The sequence below is a fragment of the Neophocaena asiaeorientalis genome, unplaced genomic scaffold (genome assembly GCF_003031525.2).
Source record: "Neophocaena asiaeorientalis asiaeorientalis breed wild unplaced genomic scaffold, Neophocaena_asiaeorientalis_V1.1 scaffold223, whole genome shotgun sequence".
In the NCBI taxonomy this organism is placed as follows: Eukaryota; Metazoa; Chordata; class Mammalia; order Artiodactyla; family Phocoenidae; genus Neophocaena; species Neophocaena asiaeorientalis.
Window position 1 is genome coordinate 3,369,004 of NW_020175045.1, and position 5,753 is coordinate 3,374,756.

Consider the following 5,753-nt stretch of genomic DNA (forward strand, 5'->3'; position numbering starts at 1 on the left):
AGGGCCGGAGGCGCCTAGAACTGGAGATGAACAGAAACAGATGGACACAGGCCTCTTTCACGAGAACAACAAAACCACATTAAAGGGGTAACAGACACTTTTTATTGTAAACACATAAAACTCACCGCTCTCAACATCTTAAAGTGGGTAACTTAGCGCCATTTAGCACACTCACAATGTTGCAGCGCCAGCGCCACCATCTGGTTCCAGAACATTCTCAACCCCCAAAGGAGACCTTGTACCCGTTAGCCTTCGCTCCGTTCTCCGCGTCCCCCCTGCCCCCGGCGGCCACCTCCGGTCTCCTTCTCGCCTCTGCGGATTCGCCTGTTCCGGACGCCTCCTCGGGACAGGATCATACTCTGTCTGGTCCTCAGGACTGGCTTTTTTGACGGTGTCACCCGTTCCTGGTTCATCCTCGGGGTGACGCGTAGCAGAAGGTCATGCTTTCCGTGGCCCAGTAACAGCCCGTCGGGTGGATGGGGCACATCTCGTCCCTCTGTTCACCCGCTGGTGGGCGTCTGTGTGCACTCGCCCCTCCCCACGGGCACCGACGCCCTGAGGCACCGCCGAGTGGAGCAGGGCGTGGCCCGGAGCTGCTGGCTGGTGGACACAGGGTTGGAGTTGACACTGGTCCCAGTGACCTGACAGGGTCCAGGTGGTAAGTAGGGTCCTGGCCCGAGCCTGTCTCACGGTAGGTCCTGTGGCTGCACAGACCCCCTCGGGTCACCCGTCTCTAAATGCCAGTTGATGGGGGGAGTGCTTGCGTAATAGCTGACAGAAGCTTCCGGTCAGAGCTCCGGTCTGCAGAGCAAAGTCCACATGGCAGCCACTCGGATCTGCCCTCCGGCCGGGCGCGTCCGTTAGGAGCGGTACCTGGTCCTGGGTGGAGCTGAGAGGTTGGGCCCCTCAGGTACGAGTGATTTCCAGATGGGTCGTGGTGGGTGGCAGTCAGCTCTGTCAGGCGGCTAAGCGGCAGCCCCAAACCACAGCTGCCACGATTATAAGCTGTGCTATGTCTGTCCAGCCAGAGCACAGCACTGGGCACCCGGTTTGTCCCTGTCTGCGTTCCCGTGGGAGGGGCGGAGCCCATGCTTGTGGGTCGGCTCAGGGCCATGGTAAGTCCCTGCTCCCTGTTGGGTCTAATGGACGGGGCCTCACCTTCCTCTGGTCACTGTGTTGGTGGTGTCAGGCTGGGCGGAGCTGGTGGGGCATGAGTGGCGTGAGCTGTGGATGCCCCCTGAGACGTGTGCGTCAGAGCCCCGAGCTTTGCGTCTGCCACATCACTGAGGTTTTAGGGGACTGGTGGTCTGGGGGAGTTAGAACACCCCTACAAGGCCAGGCCCCTGCTACTGCACCTTCCACCCCCTAGCTAGGAAGCCTCTCGATACCCCCATGACCTGCCCACTCTTCTGCAACCTCCTCCCTGTGAGTGGGGCTCGCTGAGGGACTTGCTAATGAACCAAATGCAGCAAAATGATGGGGTGTCCCTCTGAGGTTAGGTTACGAGACTGTGACTCCATCATCTCTGGGCCCCTCTTGCTCGCTTGCCCCGGGGGAAGCCCATGCCGTGCTCCAAGCCTCCCTGTGGGGAGGCCCACGGGGCAGGCGACTCAGGGAGGCCTCTGGCTGACGGCCAGCGAGGAGGTGACCCTCGGCCCCACGAGCTTCGAGGGGCAAATCCTCCCAGTAGCCAGGTGAGTGAGCTTGGAAATGGACTGTCCCCCAGGCCAGCCTGCCCAGGAGGCTGTAGGAAAGGATGGAGAGGATGGAAAAATCCCAGTTTTTTCCAATCACCTCTGCCCACAGACCTGGTGGCCGCCTTGACCCCACCTTTGTGGGAGCCCTTCTGGCCAAGGCACAGAGCTAAGTCGCGCCCGTATGCCCGCCCTGCGGAGACTGTGAGCTAATAAATGTTTGTAGTTTTCAGCTGCTAAATTTTGTGCAATCTTCCGTCAAGAAGAAAGAGCCCTGCTGCCCGTGCTTGGCCCCTTCGGGGTGCAGGCAGCATAGACCACATGCAATATGACCACCGCCCATTTGTGGGCTGGTTTTGAGTGGGGCCCAAAGCAAGAGATCCAGTTTGTAGTACAAGTGGTCCCGCACTTGGGTCACATAACCTGGAAGATCCAATAGTGCTAGAGGCACACGCGGTGAGTGAGACCCTGGCAGGGGGCGGGGTGGTGTCCGGCACAGGCCCCCGGAGTGTGGAGCAAAGCCAGGCCTCTGCTGCAGGGGATCACACGTCAGGCTAAGAAGCTCCAAGGCTTAGTAGAGACTGAGCCCCTGACCAGGGGCGTCATGTTAGCACGTGACTGTGAGGCCCTGGGTCAGATCCATTTTACCTGCTCAACTGGTCAAGGTCGTTTTAAGACTGCATGTCCTCCAAGTGGCATGGACCCTAAACGATGAGATGCTCGCCTGAGTTGTCTTTCAGGAACTTGGAGTCAGTTATGTCTGGTTCCAGCTGAGCTGGTTAAGAATGGATGGGAGGACCACCGACCCTCCAATGGCCATGGTCCTCTCCGTGACCTTTTGACGTCAGAGAGCTGAAAACTCCACCCTCAAGTCCGTGCTCCCATTTTTGAACGTGCAGAGGCCTGTGGCTCAGCTACACCTTTGCGGAACGAGATTATCCCAGGTTTTTCCAGTCGCCTCTGCCCACGCTCCCCGCCCTTCCCAGGCCTCAGACCGCCCTGCTTCTTTATCCCATAAATACCCTGAGCCCCTTGCCTTCGGGGAGGTGGAGCTGAGGCTTGTTCTCCCATCTCCTTGCTTGGCTGATTTCCTGCAAACCGCAGCATCTCAGCGTTTTGGCTTGCTGTGCTTTGGGCAAAATGAACCTGGTCCAGTAGTAACTGGGGCGGTCTGCCTTCGGATCCATGAAGCCACGTTGGGTGGGTGGGTCAGCAATCCAGTGCATGCTGACAGTGGTGGTTTTTCTTGGTTTTCTATCACATTGTCTCCTTGTGTACATAGCTATTTTCTCCTGAGCACGGGTCATGCTACATGAGCAATTATAATTTGGGGTATAGGACATTATGGTCTAATACAAAGACTTTAACTTTTCTTCTTTCAGCAGGCTAGAGGCACCGACAGTAAACCCTGAATCACTTAAATACAGTTTCAGAAATTGAAATGAATTCAGAATGGATTTTATGAAGTTCCTGCAAGGGCTGGTCTCTGTTCATATTCACACCGACATTGTAACCTTTCAGGGTTTCGACCCAAAGATGGGACACTTACAAGAACCCTCCCCCTTGGTAGCCCTAAGCCCGCAAAGCTGACCAAATTTTGTTCAGGTTCTCAGCCTTTCAGCTGTTTCTTCCGAATTGACTGACCCTTGAGGGAAGAACGGCCCCAACTGGAAGGCTCACTTCTCTGGGCTCCTCTTTCTTCCCGTGTTATTGGCCCCATAATATTTCACTGCCAGGTTAGCACTCTGATGTCATCAATATATATGTATTTGTTACATAGGTTTTTTTTTTTTTTTTTGCAGTACGCGCCTCTCACTGTTCTGGCCTCTCCCGTTGCGGAGCACAGGCTCCGGACGCGCAGGCTCAGCGGCCATGGCTCACAGGCCCAGCCGCTCTGCGGCATGAGGGATCCTCCCGGACCAGGGCACGAACCCGTGTCCCCTGCATCGGCAGGCGGACTCTCAACCACTGCACCACCAGGGAAGCCCTGTTACATAGAGTTTTGAACATTTTTTTAAGCTGTTCTCAATGGAAGGCTGATCTGAGTCACCTCTCCCTTTTACTGAACCAAACTTGGGTCCTCTTGCCCCGGGGCGGGGGGCAGCAAAGCCAGGCTACTGACACTGGGTTGTGGTGAAGGAAGATGCAGGACTTGTTGCAGGCACCAAGCAAGGGGGCCTGGCAGCTAATGTTTAAAAGACCTGAATTCTCCAAATTCTTTCAGGGAAAGGTTTGGTTTTTTTTAACATCTTTATTGGAGTATAATTGCTTTACAATGGTGTGTTAGTTTCTGCTTTATAACAAAGTGAGTCAGTTATACGTATACATATGTTCCCATATCTCTTCCTCTTGCGTCTCCCTCCCTCCATCCCTATCCCACCCCTCTAGGTGGTCACAGAGCACCGAGCTGATCTCCCTGTGCTGTGCAGCTGCTTCCCACTAGCTATTTTACGTTTGGTAGTGTATGTATGTCCATGCCACTCTCTCACTTCGTCCCAGCTTACCCTTCCCCCTCCCCATATCCTCAAGTCCATTCTGTAGTAGGTCTGTGTCTTTATTCCCATCCTGCCCCTAGGTTCTTCCTGACTTTTTTTTTTTCCCTTAGATTCCATATATATGTGTCAGCATACGGTATTTGTTTTTCTCTTTCTGACTTACTTCACTCTGTATGACAGACTCTAGGCCCATCGACCTCACTACAAATCAGGGAAAGGTTTTTAAAAACAGGGTGAGGGAGAGGGTTGTGGGGTGCATGACCAGCTCGTGGACATTCTTCTGATTGGTTGGTGGTGAGGTCATCGGGAGTCAACATCATCAGCCTTCTGGTTCCAACCGGTCTGGGCTCTACGTGCTCGCGGGCAGCATGCACTACCTTCTTCCACCTGGTGGGGTTTCAGTATCGGCAAAACAGCTCAAAGGACGTGGCTCAGAATATTATCCATAGCCCTTGAGGAGGAACCAAAGGTCCTTGACTTTAATGGCTAAACTATTATTATTTTGTCTTGCTTGACTGTTTTCCTTTCTGCCTTTTCTCACTTCTCAGATTAAACTTATTCTTCGACTAAAGCTTTTCTACAGACAAGAGGCAGGCAGAGGACATTGGGTGAGTGGGGTCTGTTCCCTTCCAGGAAGGCTCCATAGAGTTCTGCTTGGTTACATCCCTACATTACCAGAGCTAAAAATAAAAGCAAAAGTAAACAATACAAGGTAAACATACTTATATTTTTATATTCTATATTAGTTAAGCTTAGGTATGGATGAGAACTTTCTATTTCAGTGGTCATGAAGCCAGTTGGAGCAGTTTGAAAACGGAATGGTTTTTCCTGGAGTTGGTAAAGTTGGACATGCTTACACCTGTGGCCCAGTCTCCGTACGTGCCTTTCAGACTCTCACGTATGTGCACAAGAGAAAAGCAGGGTGTCTGTTACTCGATTAGAAACAAGTTAGTTGTCCGTAGAGAGTGGAACTAGAGAATCCTGAGTTGCTGTCGTATCTCCCACCCCCAGAACCTCCCCTTGATGGCACAACCCCGTCCAGCTGTCCCCAGATTAAAAGTCCGCCGCACCGGCTCTCCCTTCTCTCCCGTTTTCGGTGTCGAGACTATAAAATATTTCTAAGAACCGAACAACGATTTAACTCGTGGTTACTTTCACCGGCGTGGCGTAGCCTCCGACCCCAGACACCCTCCGCGGTTGGGCCCGCGTCTGCCTTCATCCCCTCCCCAGGTGACCTAACCTGGGTTTACAGGTGTCTGCAGACACACCGCTGCATTGGCAAACTTGCGCGCAGGTGTAACGCTGGCCACCTCGCAACACTGCGCCCACTTTTTAAGTGACAGCAGTTATAATCTACATCCTGTTTGAGACCAATCCCCGTGGACGGACAGGCGTCGTCCGCTTTGAGTCCCGGGAACCTTGGGGAAAAACCCGCTTAGCCCGCGACCGGAGGGTTGCCTGGCAACCGGCGGCTCCCGGCGCCCAGGGGCGCCCAGCGATGACGCCACAGGCCCGCGCCCGGCCCCGCCTCACCCCCCCTCGTGGCTGCCGCTCGCCATTGGCC